The sequence below is a fragment of the Hypanus sabinus genome, chromosome 29 (assembly GCF_030144855.1).
Source record: "Hypanus sabinus isolate sHypSab1 chromosome 29, sHypSab1.hap1, whole genome shotgun sequence".
Lineage (NCBI taxonomy): Eukaryota > Metazoa > Chordata > Chondrichthyes > Myliobatiformes > Dasyatidae > Hypanus > Hypanus sabinus.
In genome coordinates this window covers 5,262,823-5,284,664 of record NC_082734.1, presented here as the reverse complement: position 1 = coordinate 5,284,664, position 21,842 = coordinate 5,262,823, and positions in this window count along the sequence as shown.

Here is a 21,842-nt window from a genome sequence, read left to right as displayed (position 1 = left end):
AGCTCAATTGTAACATTTTAGAGAAGCTGGGACAGGTACTTGGAGGGCTATGGTCCTGGTGCAGATTGTTGGGAGCTGGCGGATTAAATAGTTCAGCATGGACTAGATGGGCCAAAAGGCCCGTTTCTGTGCTGTACTTTTCTAGGACTCTGTAACTAGGTGGGGGAGGGGGTTACAGTGAGAAGCTGGGAGGTGATAGGTGGACGAGGTAAAGGACTGGAGAAGAAGGAAACTGATAGGAGAGGAGAGTAGCCCATGGGAGAAGGGGAAGGGGGAGGGGCACCAGGGGGAGATGATGGGCAGGTGAGGAGAGGGAAAATGGTGAGGGGGGAACAGAATGGGGAATGGAAAAAGTGAGAAGGGAGACGGGGAGGGGAAAATTACCAGAAATTAATTCCTCTTTTTCCTGATGAACTATATCTTTAACTCTCAGACATTTGCAGTGGCTCCTTGCAATTGGTACTGAAATGATGGCTGACTGACTCCACACAGGGCATCAATCAGCCTTCCCCGATGTCCTAATATCCTTGTCTGCTTTTCCTTTGAAGTGGATGTCGCCATTGCAAACTGAGCCAGCATTTAATTAATTTAATTACCCCTCCCCAGCTACCCTTTGGAAGGTGGTGGTGGGCTGCAGTCCTTGAGGTATAAGTATGTTACAGAGAAGAACGTGCCAGTATTCTGACCCCATGTTTTATTTCCAAATCAGGATTATGTGCAGCTTGGAGGGCAACTTCCAGGTGATTTACCCCCGATGCTTTTGATGTCTTTGTCCTTCTGGCTGGCAGTGCCAGGGGGACAGGTCCCACGCCTTTGCTGAAGCCACTCAGCGCAGAAACAGGCCATTCGGCCCATCATATGTATTCCATCTATCAATCGCCCTTCTACTCCAATCTCATTTTTGCCCTTGTAGTCCCTTAAAATAGACCCTTCTGCCCACCTGCATTAGGGGCAATTTACAGTGGGCAATTACCCTAACATCCCAGCGTTTCTTCAGCACGTGGGAGGGAACAGCAAGCCCACAGGGTGAATGTGCAAACTCCACCAAGACAGTTCAAGAGGTCGGGATTGAACCTGGATCACTGAAGCTGCAAGTGAGGCAAACAGGAGGCTGACTGACTAACTCAACCCCTCCACAACCCCCACCCACCAAGAGTTTATCATTTCCCATCAAAGTTACCTTACGTACAGACACTCATGTGCCTAGAGTCACCTTATGGACATACAATCAATCTATGTATCTAAGCCATCTAATGTATTTATATATATTGTGTTTTTATCTTATTATGTTTTTGTGCTGAATTGGATCAGGAGTAACAATTATTCCATTCACCTTTACACTTGTGAAGAACAGAACAAGCACTACGACAGAATGCCCGTAACACCGTTGGTGTTTCGGGCAGCAATGAGGGTCCTCCATCTCTGACAGTGTTCATGGCTTCCTTCATCATGTCAGTAGCTTCCTCTCGGTTTTCACTACTGTCAGTGTTGCAAGTCCCGGGTGGAGACTCAGGAATACCGTCGCACTCAGATGTAGAAGGATTCTTCTTTGCTGTTTCCATAACAATTTTGTTTGACCAGTCAGGGTTGTTAGCCCTGAGCTGACCCCTGAACCCTGAACTCAGAGGACCGGTGTCTGGCCTCTCCCCTTTGACCTGTTTGACATGGGTGACCCTACCAAGAGCCAAAGTATGAAGCCCTGACTCCAGCCAACGTAGCTCTCCGGCTCATTGCAGCATGCAAGCCTCCAGACGTGACAAGGTTGTGGTCCTCTTGGGGGACCTGTGTACTGGAAACGGTCTTGAATCTTGAGCGATGATTCTCATGTGCTGTTCAGGGTTTGACCTGGCGCGCTGGAATGTCCAGCTGTGGCGCCCAAGCTCAGGATGAGAGAGAGAGAGAGAGAGAGAGAGAGAGAGAGAAAGAGAATGTCATTTTGTCATTTCTAGTGCAGGGGAATGATTTACTCTGAATCTGATGCAGCACAAAATCAAAACATAATAAGATAAAGAACATAATAATAGAAACATAAATATAAATACATAAGCTTGCGTGTTTGTGTGTATATATATACACACACGTAGCTTGATTTATTGTCCATAAAGTGATGCTAGGTTTTACAAGGTGACTGATGGGAAATGCTGAAGTATTATTTGGTGGAGTTAGTGGGTGGTGGTGTTGATCACCCTTACTGCTTGGGGAAAGTGACCGGTTTTGAGTCCGGTGGTCCTGGTGTGGATGCTACGTAGCCTCTTCCCTGATGGGAGTGGGACAAGCAGTCTATGAGCAGAGTGAGTGGCGTTACTGGCCCTCTTCCGGAAGCTCTCTGTATATATGTCCTCGACGGTGGGTAGGCTGGCTCTGGTGATGCGTTGGGCAGCTTTGACCACTCGTTGTAGAGCCTTCCTGTCTGTCGCAGCGATCCGGCTTGTTCAGATGCTCTCTACTGCATGTCTGAAGAAGGACATGATTATATTTTCATCCACAGAAGTAGAAAGTGCTGGAAATACTCAGTGGGTCAGGCAGTATCTATGGAGAGAGAAATGAAGTAGACCCTCCTGAAGAGTCATCAACGCCAGTGATTTTATTTTAGACTTCAAGTGGTGTGTCTTTCCTTTACTTACTAACTCATTTGAATAAATTGTGGTGCCTTGTCAACTTTACTGGATGTTATATGTCAATGACAATAAACAATAGACAGTAGGTGCAGGAGTGGGCCATTCGGCCCTTCTAGCCAGCACCGCCATTCACTGTGATCATACACAATCAGTACCCCGTTCCTCCCCTCTCCCCATATCCCTTGACCCCGCTATCTATAAGAGCTCTATCTAACTCTCTCTTGAATGCATCCAGAGACTCGGCCTCCACTGCCTTCTGGGGCAGAGCATTGAATTTGACAGAATTAAATTTAAATGACAGAATTGGTGGCTTTGAGGCCAAGTTTACAGGTGATACGAAGATGGATGGGAGTTAGTGCTGAGGAATCAGGGAGTCAGTGGAAGGACTTGGACAGGTTAGGAGAATGGTCCAAGAAGTGCAGGTGGAGTGTAGCGTGGGGAAGTGTTCATCGTGGTGGGAGGAATAAAGGCATTGACTATTTTATAAATGGGAAGAAAACAGGAAGTCGAAGGTACAAATGGAGTTGAAAGTCCTTGTGAAACACTTTGCAGTACTAGTTCAATTCCCGTCGCTGCCTGTAAGAAGTTTGTACATTCTCCCCATGAATGCACAGGTTTCCTCCGGGTGCTCCGGTTTCCTCCCACAGTCCAAAGACGTACCGGTTATTAGGTTAATTGGTCGTTGTAAATTGTCCTGTGATTAGACTCGGATTAAGTCCGAGCTTTGCTGGAAGGGCCAGAATGGCCTACTAGGTCGATAACCAACTAAATAAATAAATAAACAAACAAAAACAAATACAATCTCTCTCTCTCTAGTTATCCAATTCCAATCATCCTTAAATTTGACCACTGCCCCCTCAGCCGGATCGTAAGCTCTAAGTTCCCTCTCCACTGCTCTCTCCCTCTTCTTTAAGAGCCCCCTGGAAACCCACCTGTTTCAGCTTTCTGTCACAGTGGCCGGATATCTCCCTCTGTAGTCTGATTTCGCTTATTGACAAAGGGCCACAAAATGCTTCTGCTGCTTCGAAAGAGCTTTAATAAATGCAAAATCGTTGGTGGCAATGCAGCCTGTCCGTTTGCACTCTGGTGGGCCCTCACACGTTGAGGATGGGATGTGGAAGGTTTCTTAGGGGCATTCGATGGGTGGGGGGGGGGGGGGGCAGGGAGGGCTGCAAAGTGATTCACCCCACTGCCTCCATCAGCGGTCCTGGCCCGTTACAGAGGGTTGATTTGCAACACTGCAATGTGTGTGACGTCAAACCTGTGCTCTGCGGAGAGCTTTCGGGATGTCCTTGAGCCAGAGGTGTCACCCGTCTGCACCTGAATCAGTCAAACTGTCACTCACAGGGTCATGGTGTAAGCTTCCACAGAGCACCGTGCCTCTCCTCAAAGACAGCAGGTTATTAATCCACTTCCCCACCCCCTCCATTAAGCAGGCCATTCAGCCCATTAGATCTATGCTGTGCAAGAAACTCTTCCCCCCACCCCCCACCCATCTCTTCTCATCTCCCTCCCACTACGTTGGAAAACGCAACCTATTTTTGTGACACAGCGTACGAAGTTCTAGAATAGCACACGCAAAGTGCTGGAGGAAATTAGCAGGTCAGGCAGCACCTACGGAAAGGAATATTCTTCGGGCTGAGACCCTTCATCGGGACTGGAAAGGAAAGGGGAAGATGCCGGAATAAGAAAGTGTAGGAGGAGGGGAAGGAGGACAAGCAGGAAGGTGATAGGTGAAGCCAGCTAAGGGGGGGTGGGCGATGACGTAAGAGGCTGGGAGGTGATAGGTAGAAGAGGTAAAGTGCTGAAGAAGAAGGGATCTGATAGGAGAGGAGATGAGCCATGGGAGAAAAGGAAGGGGTCTATTAAGGTCTATTAAGTTCTATTCAGGTTTAATTAAACTGTTTAATTATATGTTGTATTCAATATTTTTCTTTGGACAGTACCCCACATCCTCAACAGGTTTCTTCTGCTTAATTTTATCCTTCCTTGCTGCCCATCCACTTCGTGTTGGCAGTGAGAAGTAGAGAACTGCCACTCTCTGGGGTAAGAGGTTTCTCCTGAGCTGGTGCCCAAAACATAGACGTCAGTGAGGGGTATAGTTGGGGTAAATGCAAGCAGATTTTTCCAGTGAGGTTGGGTGGGACTACAACTAGAGGTGAAGGAGAAAAGGGAAGAAGATGGTGCCAACATGACCAGGGGCTTCATCCTCCAGATGCAGTTTGTGGATCGGACTCTGTAGTTCACGTTACGATGTGCTTCTGCTTTCTGGCTGCTCCTCTTCTTGGTGCTATTGTAGATTATTTTGAATCGGGCCAGGTAATGAACGTTGAGCTGAACTGAACGTGCCTGGACTTTTCGCTTTTGTGATTTATATTCTCTGTTTCTTTGCTCTTTTTTTTGTTGCCGTTTTCGCAATTTTATTGTTTTTAGGCACGTGGTGGGGGTTGATGTTTTTCTTTGTTTCATGGCAGTCCGTGGGAAGACGAATCTCAGGGTTGTATACTGAATACAGTTTGATAATAAATGTTCTTTGAATCTTTGATCATTCCTGACTCAAAGTCAGTGATGTTCATCCTGTTTTAATTGTTCCCTTTCTCTCTATTCTCATTCACCTCTTTCTCCTTACATCTCCTCCAGTCAGCTGTAAAAAACAAGCCTTCAACATGGTGGAGCAGACATGATGGGCCGAATGGCCTAATTCTGCTCCTATGTCTTATGTATGAGGTTATGTAATTCTGCTCCTGCATGTATGAGGTTCCTGATTAGTCAGGAAGTCAAAGGTCACGGGGGAAGGCAGGAGAACGGGTTGGGAGGGATTATAAATCAGCCATGATGCAATGACAGAACAGACACGATGGGCTGAATGGCCTAATTCTGCTCCAATGTCTTTAGGTCCAAGACCCTCACTAGCAGGCGCTGCCACCCCTTGTGTCACCCAGTCTCTTTTGATTACAGATATCCCCTTCGTTCTATCCACTCCTCCACATCTCAGCACTCTGATTTTATAGTTCTGCTGATCCTGTTTCTCCCTTCACAGATGCTGCCTGACCTTCTGAGTATTTTCCGATTTCATTTCAGATTGCCAATATCTGCAGTTTCTTCTTTGGTCTTTTTTTTTTGGGTCGGTGCTGGAAATCTGAAATAGCTACAGGAAATGCTGGAACAGATCAGGCACAGTAACGGTGCCCCTCTGGATCAACAAACCCACGCCACCCCATTACACCCACGTGACCGTGTAGCCCTTACGTCTTTAGAATGTGGGAGGAAATCCACGCACTCACGGGGAGAACTACTTACAAACATTGGTGGAATTGATCTGGATGACCGGTCCCGTCGTAGTGTTATGGTAACCGCTATGCCACTCTTCCGCCCGCGTAACTGCTACAAGTCGATGTCTGTCAAAGGTGGCATCCATTACTAAGGACCCCCTGCACCCAGAACTTGCCCTCTTCTCATTGCCACCATCAGGGAGGAGGTACAGGAGCCTGAAGACCCACACTTGGTATTTTAGGAACAGTTTCTTCCCCTCCACCATCAAATTCCTGAACGAATAGTGAACTCATGAACACTACCTCATGACTTTTGCTCTCTTTTTGCACTGCTTATTAAAATGTTTGAATATATCTTTATTATTATAATCCGCGGTAAATGTTATGTATAGCGCTGAACCGCTGCCGTAGAAGGACAAACTTTGTGCCACATATCAGTGAGAAATGACCTGATTTCGATTTGGTTTCTGCTTCACTACCATGCTGTCCCAGTTGTGGAAACATCTCCTCTACACCTGCCCGGTAAAGTCTACTGTTAGATTGATCTATTTGTTTTTTTGTCTTCTGGAAATAAGGCATCGATCCATAGAGTAATAAAGCATAGGCAGGCCATTCAGCCCAACTCACCCATTCTAACCACAGTGCTTCCCTCCCCATGCTAGTCCCAATTGCCTATGTACCTTTAAATGCCTCTTATCCACGTACTTATCCAAATGTTGTCCCGGTCTGCTCAATGAATCTCTTTGCTCAGTTGGTCCTCTTGTGCTTCGTGGAGCAGTTGCTTTGGGACTCAGGTGGAACCCACGTAGGGGGTGAGGGAGAGACGGAGAGCATCGCAAAAACCAGGGAGACACCAGGAGAAAAGGTGTGTGAAGCAGTCAGGGCAAAATGTATGAATTAATAGCACGGGTATGAATACATTTTTATAAACCGCTCTGGACAACAAGGACTTTGCTTCCTGAATACTTTTGGGTGTATCTGATGGAGTTTGGCCTACTGATCGCGACAATCGCCATGAAATTTCCCTACCATGTCTCATTTTTCTTTTAGTAATCGCCTTTATTTGTTGTTTCAGTCCATAATTCAGGTGAATTAAACTGTTGCCAACAATGTAAGCTGAAAAGTTTTCTATCTTGGCCGGGCATGCCAGGGCAGATGCTGCATGGCAGGGTAGGTTTTAGAAAAGCTATGAAGACACCACACACACACGCACCGTTTTACGCATTGCATTTACATGTATATTGATTGGTTTGTGATCACATTGATGCTCGTGCTCTACGGGCATAGCATATTGTGTGTACGCTTTATAATTAAGTAACAGTATTTTCGTAAGTACTTGTCTTTGTAAAATGCCTCGCCAATGTTACAATGTTCTTTTATATTTGTGGCAAGCATACACTTAGATCTCAAAGACAGAGCATGATTCCTCTTATTAACAGGTTGATGAGCTCTACTTTGGGTGTAAAATTGGTGACCAAAGCAAAGCCTGGGCTCCTCACACTTGATGCATTCCCATTTAGGCTTCTTCCCTGCAAATCTTGGCGCTGTCAGTGACAATCATGGTGAAAGGTTTCACCAGGACATTGCGGTCATGGAGAAACTATATCAGGTCAACTGGAATCCATCAATGTTGGCTGATTATCATTGGACACTTAAACGAGACGCCTCAGACACTGAGTACAAATGAAAATCATCAACAAGACATTTTTAGCTTAGTTCGACTATTGTAAAGCGTCAATTATCCAATTAAATGCATTATATTCCAAATTCCTACACGATACAAGTAGCCTGAAATTATATCTGTGCTCAGCTTCAAGCAGTCAATCATGAACAAAAGAAAATTTTGAGGAAGCAACACTTTCAAAAAAATTTGTCAGTCCATGGCCTCCTCTACTGCCTCAGTGAGAACACACTCAGGTTGGAGGAGCAACACTTTATATTCCATCTGGGTAGCCTCCAACCTGATGACATGAACACTGATTTATCAAATTTCCAGTAATTGCACCCTCCCTCATCATTCCCCATTCCTGTATCCCTCTCTTACATCCCTCATTCCCGTATCTCCTTATCTGCCCATCATCTCCCTCTGATGCTCCTCCCCCTTCTCTTTCATCCATGTTCTTCTGCCCTCTCCAGATTCCCCCTTCTCCAGTCCTTTAACTCGTTCACCAATCAACTTCCAAGCTCTTTCCTTCACCCCCTCCCCATCACCTGGTTTTACCTATCACCTTGTATGTCTTCCTCCCCTCTCCCACCCCCCACCTTCTTACCATGACTTTTCCTCTTTATTTCCAGTCCCAATGGCCTGAAATGTCAACTGCTTATCCTTTTGCACAGACGCTGCCTGGCCTGCTGAGCTCCTCTGGTATTTTGTGCGTGTTGCTTTGGATTTCCAGCATCTGCAGATTTTATTGTGTTTGCCAAAAAAAAAAGTTGTTACCCTGTGAGCTATTAATCAGAGGGTGGTAGAGCACAGAAACAAGTTTCTCAGACCATCATGTCCACACCAACCTTATTGCCCAAATGCACTAATCTCGTTTGCCCACATTAGGTCAGTGTGGTCATGGCTGTAAATTTTAATCTTCATAAAATCTGGGCAAAGTAAATGTCTAGAATGTTCAAAGCTTCAGTTGCTTGAACTGGAACACGAGTAAAAGTGTGGGCATAATTATAAAATCAATAGCTTTTATCAAATAATTTTAATTATTGGAAAATTGTGGTCTTGGATAGGGCAAGGTGCCAGGCAAAACAGATTTTACAGAAGAGACTGCAGGAGGATTATATGTTGGGGGATATCCAAGATAAGGAATGAGACCACAGGATTCACGTTGCTTTCTAATTCAGGATCCACGGTAGCGGAGCAGTTAGCGCAGTGCTATTACATCTCAAGGTGTCAGAGTTCAGAGTTCAATTCCGGCTTCCTCTGTAAGGACTCTGTGCACCCTCCCTGTGGGCGCATGGGCTTTCTCCAGGTGCTGCTGTCACCATGGTGTCATGACCACAACCTTTTCCTCAAGGTCAATAAAACAAAAGAGCTGGTCTCTGAGCTCAGAAACGGGGGGCGGGGGGTGCGGTGCACTAGCTCCCGAAAGCATTCTGTCCGGATGTTTGATATGACAGTTGCTCTGTGCCTGGCCACAAGGAACTGCAGAGAGCCGTGAATGCAACTCAGCACATCACAGGAACCAGCCTCCCCTCTATGGACATGAGAAAGTCTGCAGATGCTGGAAACCCAAAGCAACACATGCTGAAGGAACTCGGCAGGTCAGGCAGCATCCGTGGAAGTGAATAAGCTGTCAAAGTTTTGGGCTCAGACCCTTCTTCAGGACTGGAAAGGAAGGGGGAAGACATCAATTAAGACCACGTCCTAACTCCAGAGGAATAGACAGAGTGGACAGCCAGTGCCTCTCCCCCAAGGCATCACTGCTCAATACAAGAGGACATGGCTTTAAGGTAACGGGTGGGAAGTTCAAGGGGGATATTAGAGGAAGGTTTTTTTACTCAGAGGGTGGTTGATGCGTGGAATGCACTGCCTGAGTCAGTGGTGGAGGCAGGTACACTAGTGAAATTTAAGAGACTACTAGACAGGTGTATGGAGGAATTTAAGGTGGGGTTATAGGTTTTAATGGAATTTAATGGAATTTAAGGTTATATGGGAGGCAGGGTTTAAGGGTTGACACAACATTGTGGGCTGAACGGCCTGTACTGTGCTGTATTGTTCTTTGTTCTTTGTTCCTGCTCAGGTGACTGCAAGAGATCCCACAACACTATTTGCATGATGTTGGGCGTTGGCTAGTGGATGTGGATGCACCCTAACAAATATTGATCCGTCAATCAACATCATAAAAAGGGATTATCATGTTATTATCAACTAATTGAAAAAAACACTGGTGGTGTCTACTTAAGTTCTTTAGTGAGGCACTTACATAATGATGAGGTGACATAATGATGTAAGCCATTTATATACTTTTACATGTAACACATAATGAATTATGGAAACAACAAAGACAGCTTAATCAACAATATATTTACAGAGCAACACACACAAAATGCTGGAGGAACTCAGCAAGTCAGGCAGCACCTATGGAAATGAATAAACAATTGACATTTCAAGCTGAGACCCTTCTTCAAGACTGAGAAGGAAAAGGAAAGACACCAAAATGAAAATGTGGAGTGAGGGAAAGAAGGACTAGCAAGAAGGTGATAGTTGAAACCAGGTGGGTGGGAAAGGTAAAGGGCTGGAGAAGAAGGAATCTGATCAGAGAGGAGAGTGGACCATGGGAGAAAGGGAAGGAGGAGGGGACTAAGGAAAAGTGATAGTCAAGTGTGCAGAGGTAAAAAGCCAGAGTGTGGAATATATTTACAATATTATTCAAATATTACTGAAATATTAAATAAACTACAGTTAAACCCATGGAAGTGAGTCCATAGATTGTGATCAGTCATCAGCTCAGTATTGTGGTGAGTGAAGTTGTCCTCACAGATTCAGTCTATCTGGCTTCCAGTATCAAAATAGCGGTATTGTATTTCATTGTCTGTGAAAAGATTGTTTAATGACATTTCCTGTGCACAGGGAAAATGAAATAATTGTTACTCCAGATCTGATGCAGCCAAAAAAAAAACACAGAAGATAAAGAATGCAAAAATAATTTTTAAAAACACAATAAATATAAATATGTAAGATAACTTATATACATAGATTGATTGCATGTCCATAAAATGACGCTAGGTGGTACATAAGGTGACAGACAGAAAAGATTAAAGTAGTGGTGGAGTCAGTGGTTGGAGGTGTTGATCAGCCTTACTGCTTGGGGAAAGGAACTGTTTTTGAGTCTGGTGGTTATGATGTGGATGCAATGTAGCCTCCTCACTGATAGGACTGGGCCAAACAGTCCATGAGCAAGGTGGGTAGGATCCTTCATGATGTTACTGGCCCATTTCTGGCATCTTTCTATATTTAAGTCATTTCCTACCTATTTCCTCAACACTACTTGCCCCTCCACCAATCTCCATATCATCTGCAAACTTGGAACCAAAGCCATCTATTCTATTATCTAAATCATTGATGTACAGCATAAAAAGAAGTCAAAAGGCCTTCTGAAAGTCCAAATATACAACATCTACTACATCCCCTTTATCTATCCTCCTTCCAATCTCCTCAAAAAACTCCAACAGGTTTGTCAGGCAAGATTTTCCCTTAAGGAAAACATGCTGACTTTGACCTATCTTGTCCTCGGTCTCCAAGTACTCCATAATCTCATCCTTAACAATTGACTCCAACAACTGAAGTCAGGCTAACTGTTCTATAATTTCCTTTCTGCTGCCTTCCTCCTTTCTTAAAGAGTGGAGTGTCAAATGCAGTTTTCCAGTCCTCTGGCACCATGCCAGAGTCCAATGATTTTTGAAAGATCATTGCTAATTCCTCCATAATCTCTACTGCTAGCTCCTTCAGAACCCCAGGGTGCAGTTCATCTGGTCCTGGTGACTTATGTATCCTTAGGTCTTTCATCTTTTTGAGCACCTTCTCCTTTGTGATAGTAACTGCACCCACTTCTCTTCCCTCAGCCCCTTCAACATCAGGCACACGGCTAGTGTCTTCCACAATGAAGACTGATGCAAAATATTTAGTTCATCTGCCCCCCTCCCCCATTATTATTTCTCCACCCTCATTCTCTAGTGGTCCTACATCCACTCCCATCTCTCTTTTACTTTTTACATGCATTTAAAGCTTTTAGTATCCACTTTGATATTGTTTGCTAGCTTGCTTTCATATTCAATCTTTTCCCTCCTAATGATTCTTTTAGTTGCTCTCTGAAGGTTCTAAAAAACTTCCCAATCCTCCATCTTCCATAGGTGTCATTATCTCCTGTTCTCATTATTTATTATTGCTATTTATTTATATTTGCATTTGCACAGTTTGTTGTCTTCTGCACTCTGGTTGACCTTTCACTGATCCTGTTATAGTTACCATTCTATAGATTGCCCACAGGAAAATTAATCTCAAAGTTGTATACTGTATATACTTTGGTAATAACATGTACTTTGAACTTCGAACATTTAGACCACTCCAGGTATAGAAGGCGGACTCCCCTACCTATCAGACATTAGTGAACCCATTTTTTGTTCCTTTTTGAAACCTTCCCTCGGTTTCCAGTTCATTGTGCGCTGACTGCACAACCAAACAAGACGGCATTCCTCCAAACCACGGTGCACCCACAAAACATATATCGCACCAAAAACATTAAACAAAATATTACCATAAATTAGCTAATAAAATGTAATTTTAAAATGCAGGTGAAGTGCGCCGCACAGGTAAACAGTAAACAGGTTACTGTCGCAGTGGCGGTGGTGGCAGGGTATTCATTAGTCCCACAACCCAAGGGAAGAAGCTGCTACCCAGCCTGGCAGTCCCAGTCCTGATGCTCCTGTACCTCCTTCCTGACGGTGGTGAGTCAAAGAGATTGTGGGCTGGGTACTAGGGACCCAGGTCAGGAATGAATCTGGGTCTCAGGCAGTGCTACAAGCTGAGCCATCGAGCTGCTGCACAGGAAGGTGCAATCAATAATCTGCTGCAGAAAATCAGCAGGTCGAGCGGCATCTGCGGGAAGAAAGGATTTGCCAACATTTCGGGTCGAAACCCTGCATGAGAACTGAGAGAGGAGTGAAGAGATGGCCACTGTATAGACGGGGAAGGGAGCAGTGGTGAAACAGCGGCCATGTTGGTGAACTAGCGACGGATGCTAGGTAATACCTGGCTAGGGGGTGAGGGGGGGGAAGACAGTGACAGGTGAATGATAGATTGAGGCCAACAAAAAGAAATAGATGAATAGACACAAGAGATTCTGCAGATGCTGGAAATCCAGAGCAACACGCACAAAACAACACAAACAACCGCCGGAGGAACTCAGCAGGTCAGGCAGCATCTATGGAAAAGAGTAAGCAGTGGAGGTTTCAGGCTGAGAACCTTCGTCAGGACTAAGAAGGAAGGGTGGAGATGCCGGAATTAAAAGGTGAGGTGAGGGGAAAGAGGCTGGTTGAAAGGTGATGGGTGAAGCCAGGTGGGTGGAAGAGGTCAGGGGCTGATAGGAGAGGAGAGTGGACCATGGGATGAAGGAAAGGAGGAGGGGACCCTGGTGGAAGTGATAGGCAAGTGAGAAGAGGTGAAAGGTCAGAGTGGGGAATCTTGCGCACCATAATGAGAAATTAATATTCATACCATGTTTGAGGGTACCCAGACTGATTGTAAGGTGTTGCTCCTCAGCTCTGAAGGTGGCCTCATCGTGGCACAAGAGGAGGCCATGTTGGAAAGGGAATGGAAACCAGAATTAAAATGTTTGGGTGCCGGGAAGTCCGGCTTGTGCAGGGTGGTGTGGATGTGCTTGACACAAAATGCTGGTGGTCAGGCAGCTTCTATGGAGAGGGATAAAATGAAATGTTGACTGCTTATTCATTTTCATAGACCCTGGCTGACCTGCTGAGTTCCTCCAGCATTTTGTATGAATTGCTCCAAAAAAAAAATAGATGAATCTCCGTAACAGAGAAATTTCATCATAAATATTGGAAGCCAATGCATGCTCTGGTATTTTCAATTTTTAATCATTCCCAGGAGATGAATTATCCTTCTGGCAATCGTCAGCTATCATGTTCAATTGTCATTCAGCCATACGTGATACAGCCACACGAAACTGCGTTACTCTAGGGCAAAGTTGCAAAACGTAGAACCCAAGTTCATACGCAGCACAAGGCACACATGAGATAGAGGTAAGACAGGACAATGTAGGCCGTGAATGTTGAATGTCTGCAGCCGAACACAGTTCAGCTTGTCTTCTGCTGAGTGAACACTGGAGGGCAGCACTGACACCACCAGCATGGACGCCTGACCACACTGCTTCCGGCACCGAATCCAACGCCTTCTCTTCTGGACGGCGGCAGACTAGCGAGTCCGCGGCCTGAGAGCTAGTCCTCGCTATGACCAAGACCGTGCAGCTCCCCCGTCATTCACCAATAAACCAGCGAGCCTGACTTGCAGCATTCCACGTTACCAACGTCCAACAGAGTCTTGCGACCACAAGAAGGGCAACTAAGACAATCACACCACCTTCGCGCACTGACTCAGCAGCACCGCCCGCGACAAGCCCAGCTCCTTCAGTTTCCCTGCCAACGAGCAAATCGTTTATGGGCTGGACCCACAGAACGTTACGTTCTTAACGTTCAGCAGGGTCTGGCAGTCGTAAAAAAATACTTTTAACTAAGGCAATAACGCCTTTGCAGCACACACTAAATGCTGGAGGAACTCAGCAAGCCAGGCAGCATCTATGGAAAAGAGTAAATAGTCGGCGTTTCGGGTTGAAACCCTTTATTGTGAGTCCTGCCGAAGGGTCTTGGCCGAAACATCGACTGTACTCTTTTCCATAGTTGCTGCCTGGCCTGCTGAGATCCTCCAGCACTTTGTGGGTGTTACTCTGGGTTTCCAGCAACCGCAGATTCTCTTGTGCTTTCGATTTATGAGGAAGCCGGATAAGCCAATGAAGGAGAAAACAGAGGGTGATGTTTTTGGAGAGTAGGGGGTTTGATGATCTTGGATGGGTAGAGATGGAGGTGCCACGGTGGCTTGACAGCGCGATACTACAATAGCCAAGGGTGACGGAGTTCAGATTTCACTTTCAACATCATCTGTGGAATGTGTGGGATTCCTCCGGGTGCTCTGGTTTCCTCCCACAGTCCAGAGACATACCGGTTGGTGGGTTGATTGGTCATTGTAAATCAGGGTTGCTGGGTGTCGCAGCTCGGAGACCTGGAAGCGCCTAATCTCTAAAAGTATATAAACACACACAGACCTACTGAGCTAAGTGTCCTGCATGGTGCTGGAAGCCCAGTCATTCCCTGAAACATAAATTTGCAGAACTGCCTGTCAGAAATTAATGCATCAATTGAGCTCGAGTTAGTCGCAGCCAAACAGTTAGTGAATAGCGGTGTTATGTTTTATACAAAAGCTGATGCTCTCATTAGGCTGTTTAGGAATTAACATTTAATTAACTCTCGTTGGTTACAATACATCAGCCCCAGATCACACACATGCTGCCCTCCCACAGGCACCCAGACCCTTGCATCAGTTTGACTATCACATTTTACATAAGTGAAGGGAGCTTTACCGTGTATCTGGACCATTGGCGGGTGAGTGGCGAGGGGGAGGGCAGAAGGGAGAGTGGCAAGGGGGAGGGCAGAAGGGAGTGTGGCGAGAGCACTTCACTTCGTGCACTCAGCGGCCGCTTTTTTCTCCCAGGGTAGGAGAGTCGGAGGCTGGAAGGCATTGATTTAAGGTGAGAGGGGAAACATTTAAAGGGAGCCCGAGGACCGTTGACAGTTGCATCTCCATCTGGTATGGGAGCAGTCAAGCGTTGGACCAGAAGCAGAAGTCCCTACAAATGGCTGTGAGAATGGCATAGAGAAGTCCCTACCATCCATCAGGAACAATTATCAAGAGTGCTGTGTATGCTAGCTCCTTAGTTTTATACCGTCCACCCAGCATCCTCTTTGACTTTCTACCATCAGGCAGGAGACTCCGATGCATAAAGACAAGAACGGTCGGGATGGGAAACAGTTTCTTCCCCCAGGCCATCAGGCTTCTGAACTCCCTGCCGCATCTCATTTGAAATGTCAATGGATAATCTGTCCTGTAATTTACAATGTTTAATCTATGCATTTTACTTTATTTATGCGTAATTCATTTGTAGATTTTATCCTTACTTTCATAAGTTGTAATGTCTTATATATGTGTTATGTGTACTACTGTCCTTTACACCTGGTCTGGAGAAGCATCTTGTTTGGCCAACCGTAAGCATTTGGGACCATTTCAGGTAACCCTGGTCAGCATGAACAAGTTGTGTGGAAGGTATATTTCTATGGTATAAGCTGCCTGATAGATTTTGTTGGAATATGAATTAAGTTCTGCTGTCTCCCAGGGGACCCTTCATTAAAATGGAACCGTCAGACCTATTGATTCTTTCCACATGTCTGTGGAAAAGTGCCTAACCTGGCAGCAGTCCACAGTAGTGCCACAAAACACCTGCTGACAAAATGTCTATCAGCTAAAAACCTCAGCAAGAAATATTGGGCATGAATGTTGGGGATGGATATTGAGAACAAACATGGGTACACTCGATCAATTGTATCTCACACCTAATAAACACGGACTTCGGTCCTTTCTATTGGTGGATCTCTTCCAGATAATCACAAATGAATAATGTATCCTCTGCATCTTATCTTTCCCCAATGGGGGCATATCTTCATTGGAAGTCATCCATTGAAATCTCCTTTTAAGATACACACGGTGGCCACCTTTCCTGATGAAGGGTGTCGGCCTGAAACGTTGGCTACTCTTTTCTCACGGATGCTGCCTGACCTGCTGAGTTCTTCCAGCATCGCGTACGTATTCTTTGATCCACAGCATCTGCAGTTGTACTTTTGTAGCCAGCTTATTAGCTACCTCCTGTACCTAATAAAGTGGCCACTGAGTGTATGTTCGTGGATTTCTGCTGCTGCAGCCCGTCCACTTCAAGGTTCGATGTGTTGTGTGTTCAGAGATGCTCTTCTGCACACCACTGTTATAACATGTGGCTATTTGAGTTACTGGCACTTTCCTGTCAGCTTGAACCAGCCCGGCCATTCTCCTCTGACCTCGCTCATTAACAGGTTGTTTTCACCTGCAGAACTGCTGTCTGCAGGCTGGGTTTTTTTTTGTTGTTTGTTTTCTTTTTGCACCATTCTCTGTAAACTCTAGAATCTGTTGTGTGTGAAAATCCCAGGAGATGAGCAGTTTCTGAGATACTCAAACCACCCCGTCTGGCACCAACAATCATTCCACAGTCAAAGTCACTTAGATCACATTTCTTCCCCATCCTGATGTTTGGCCTGAACAACAACAGAACCTCTTGACCATGTCAGCATGCTTTTATACATTGAATTGCTGCCACATGATTGGCTGATTAGATATTTGCATTAATGAGCAAGTGTACAGGCATACATAATAAAGTAGCCAATGGGTGTATACCTCTGTTGTCACCTTTAAGATTCATATCCACCAGTGAAAAATGCCCCATCTTTTCCAGTCTGTCCTTGTAACTCAACACCTCTATTCCTGGTATTGTCTTTGCGAACCTTTCAAAGTTCTAAGGACATGTATTATGAAAGTACATTATGACTATGTCACCATGTACAAGCCCTGATATTTGTCTTCTTGCAGGCATACTCAATAAATCCAAGAACCATAATAGAATCGATGAAGAACACGCCCGACAGGATGAACAAGCAACCAATGTGCAAAGTACAACAAGCTGTGCCTATATGAATCAATAAGCAAATGAACATAGAAGCACTAAGTACCGAGAACTTGAGATGAAGAATCCTGGAAGGTGCGTCCATAGGTTGTGGGAACAGTTCAGTGATGGGGCATGTGAAGTGGAGTGAAGTTGTCCCACTGCTTCAAGAGCCTGATGGTGGAGGAGTGATATCTGTTCCTCAGTCTGATGGTGTGAGTCCTGAGGCTCCTGTAACTTCTTCCTGAAAGCTTGACCGGGTGGTGGATCCTTTCCTGCGACAGCACCCTGTGTAGATATGTATGCAGCTTTGCTGTTCCGATGTTCTAGAGTTGAGTGAAGGGCCAACGAAATGGCGTCTGCTGCGGACCTGTAGGCAAACTGGAGCGGATCCAAGTTGCTTCTCTGGCAGGTGTTGATATGCTTCATCGCCAGCCTCTCAGAACACTTCCTCACAGTGGGGACACCTGACGATAGTCATTGACGCATCCTTTCAAGCCTGATGACATCCTTACAAAGACTGAGTTAGATATGTGGGCTGAGATGGGGTGGTGAGAGTTATTATCCCCTCACTGATTGGGTCTGTTTTCTTACGTGAATGCAGAAAATCAGTAGGACATGAAGAAGAGTAGAAGCATTCTCTCTGGAGGCCTTGGTTAATATTCCTCTTTCAGTAAAGATTAGCTTTTTTTGGCACACGTACATCAAAATATTAAGTCAAGTCAAGTCAAGTCACTTTTATTGCCATTTTGACCATAACTGCTGGTACAGTACATAGTAAAAATGAGACAACATTTTTCAGGACCATGGTGTTACATGACACAGTACAAAAACTAGACTGAACTACGTAAAAAAAAAACAACACAGTGAAAGCTACACTAGACTACAGACCTACACAGGACTGCATAAAGTGCACAAAAACAGTGCAGGCGTTACAATAAATAATAAACTGGACAGTAGGGCAAGGTGTCAGTCCAGGCTCTGGGTATTGAGGAGTCTGATAGCTTGGGGGAAGAAACTGTTACATAGTCTGGTAGTGAGAGCCCAAGTGCTTCAGAGCCTTTTCCCAGATGGCAAGAGGGAGAAGAGATTGTATGAGGGGTGCGTGGGGTCCTTCATAATGCTGTTTCCTTTGTGGATGCAGCGTGTAGTGTAAATGTCCGTGATGGCGGGAAGAGAGACCCCAATGATCTTCTCAGATGACCTCACTATTCACCCCAGGGTCTTGCGATCTGAGACAGTGTAATTTCCGAACCAGGCAGTGATGCAGTTGCTCAGGATGCTCTCAGTACAACCCCTGTATACAGCAAAACACATTGTTTGTGTCAATGACAAAGTCCAAGTGTGTGCTGGGGGTAGCCCGCAAGTGTTGTCATACTTCCACAGTGCCAACAGAACATGCCCGCAGCTTTCTAACTAACCAGTATGGCACCTCTTTGGAATGTGTGAGGAAACCAGAGCACCCGGAGGAAACCATGTGGTAGGGGAGCAGGGTTATCATACAAACTACTTATGGACAGCAACGGGAATTTAACCTTGATCTTATGGCTGTAAAGTGTTATGCTGACCGCTACACTACCATGCGTTACTGCACTAAACCATGTTCTTTGGTTAACATTGCTTTCCTCTTTGTGGAAGCTCATTGCTGACAGTCCTCTGAGGCTTTTCCCTGTCCTGCATTGTTCTTCCAATAACAGTGACTAATTATTAACGAAGAGCATGCAATTTTCTCTAAGAAGTGTGTCGGCAGTACGCCCAGAAGAAGAAGGGTGCGGTAGAATATTCTAGATTAGTTTACGACAGCAAAGATTTATGTCAGAGGTTAAAGAAAATATGAGACTCCACCAGTTCCCAGTCTGAGTGAAGATTTCAGTTTTCTGTGGATCATTGCTGGGAGACGGGCGTAGATCGCTGAGTGACACGCGCAAAAAGCTGAAGGAACTCAGCAGGTCAGGCAGCATCTATGGAAATGAATGTCCAGTAGATGTTTTGGGCTGAGACCCTTCATCAGGACTGGAGAAGATGGCGGCAGAAGCCAGAATAAGAAGGTGGCCAGGAGGGGAAGGAGGACAAACTAGAAGGTGATAGGCAAAGACAGCTGAGGGGGGAAGGTAGGGGAGTGTGGGTGTGGGGGTGAAGTAAGAAGCTGGAAGGTGAGAAGTGGAAAAGGCAAAGGGCCAGAAAAGAAGGAATCTGATAGGAGAGTTGGAGCAGAGAGTGGATCATAGGAGAAAGGGAAGGGGAAGGGGCACCAGGAAGAGGAGACAGGCAGGTGAGTAGAAGAGGAAAGAGTCCAGAGTGGGGAAGTAAAGAAGAGAGAAGTGGGAGGGAAAGTGATTTCTTGGAAATTGGAGTAATGAAATGTTCATGCCATCAGGTTGGAATTTTCCCATATGAAATATGATGTGTTGTTCCTCCAACCTGAGAGTGGCCTCATTATGGCAGAAGAGACTGAGTGGGATTGGGGATAGGAATTGAAATGTTTGGCCTTCAGGAAATTCCGCTTTTTGTGGATGAACCTGAGGTGCTTGACAGATCCTTGAGTTAGTTTTTGATGGGTTGTCCATCGTATCTGACAATGGCTGTTAGATTTGTGCAGATCCTTAAATGATCTTGGATATTCTCCAAGAGGACCAGAACCTTGTTGTCGGGTTTGGAGGCTTGCGTGCTTCAATGATCTAGAGAGCTACATTGGCTGGAGTTAGGGCCTTGTGCTTTGGCTCTTGGTAGGGTCACCCATGACAAACAGGTCAAAGGTTAGGGGCCAGACTAAGAGTGGTCCACCGGTCCTCGCGTTTTGGGGGAGGGGGGGTCAGGTCAGAGCTAACAACCCTGACTGGTCAAAAAAAATTGTTACGGATATAGCAATAAAGAATCCTTCCAATCTTTGTGTAACAGTATGGAGATTGAGGACCTTCATTACGCCATGTTATGTTCATTATGTTCCATGACAGGGGCGTAACGGGAAGTAAGCAAGTTAGATGTTGTGAACTGCATTAAGAAGCCCATGTGGAAGAGTTTTTAAAGAGGAAAAGCCGTTGCACTGGAGCAGTTGTGCTCTCTCAATCTCAGAATTCTGGGTCCTGTCATCACAACTGGGGTTTTCCTTGATTGCAAGAGATGGCCATGATTTCTTCTGTGCTTTGTCATGTCCTTTGCTCTCCATGAGGCATTGCAGAACTGCCTTCCTGCCATTCGATCTCACTGTTGATCTTATTCCCCCAGATGGCCAGAACCGACCTCATATGCTAGCTCAAGCATTTCCCCATCGCACCAGGAAATGAGGCTCACTTGGCCTGCCTGTTGAAATGGTGTACTGGGATATGGCTACTCTCAAATGCAAACAGCTACTTGGAGCCAGAGGTGAGAGCTGAATGTCTGGTGGGAACTGAAGGTGAGTAAGCTATCCCAGAATGGACTCAACAAGCTCCTTCACCAGAGGAGCTACCCATCCATGGACACTCCATAGTGCCTGCAAATGAACTTGTCAATGCTACCACATGGAGGGGAGGGGGGCGGTTTCTGCTGGTCTCCTACCAGAAGATAACTTCCTACAATTCTGGAATCTCAAGGCATCCTTTCCCTATGAAGTGCCAGTGACCTCAGTTTACATGCATTTCATTGGTTGTAAAGCACTACCAGATATTTCTATGAGATAGAGAGATGAAGACAAGTGAGATAGAGAGCTTAGTGACATTGTGTCAGGACCACAACCTTTCCCTCAATATCAACGAGATAAAAGAGCTGGTCGTTGACTTCAGAAAGGGCAGAACATATGTCCCTCCACTGTGTTGAGGTTGAGAGGGTTGAGAACTTTAGGTTCCTAAGTCTGTATCCAGAGATACCGGCCATGTGACAGATGCACTGCCACCTGGCTGGTTGGAGGACACACCACATGCCAATCAACATTTGGTCCCTCCCAACTAATCAATGCACATCTAAATCATTGTCACCTTAATTGGATTATCTCACCCAGCCCCATGCTATAAAAGGTGAGACATGCGCCTGGCTTGGTCTCTCTTACAGACCACCTCAGTGAAGGTAAGTGCATTGATTTATGTTTGGGAAGGTCTATCATTTGTCCTGGTAAGGGAGCCATGGCTATCCAAGGTCAAGGGGGATAGCTGTTGTAGTGCTTTTCCCTTGTTCTTTGTATGTGTAACCGTACCTTGTCCCCACACCGCTTCCTGTGTATTGTAGTTGCTTGTGTTGACCTGACTTCCCCTTTAATAATAAATTCCTTATTATTAAAACTGTGTGTGTCCAGGCCTCTACTGTTGAGAGTCAAAGAACCAGTTATTTCCATCACAACAAAGTCTGAACATTACCAGTTGACTATCCTGTTCCAACCACATTGTTATCACGGCCAGAGCAACTCATCAGCTCCTCTACTTCCACAGGAGGCTAAAGAAATTCAGCATATCCCCATTGATCCAGGATGCATAATGCCTTGGTATGCACATGACTGTAAGCAGCTTCTGAGAGTTGTGGACACAGCTCAACACATCACAGGAACCAGCCTCACCTTTATGGACTGTCTATACTTCAATAATGCAGACACCATAATCAGACCCTTCCTACCCACCCTGGACATTCTCTCTTCTCCCTAATCCCATCAAGCATAAGGTACAAAAGCC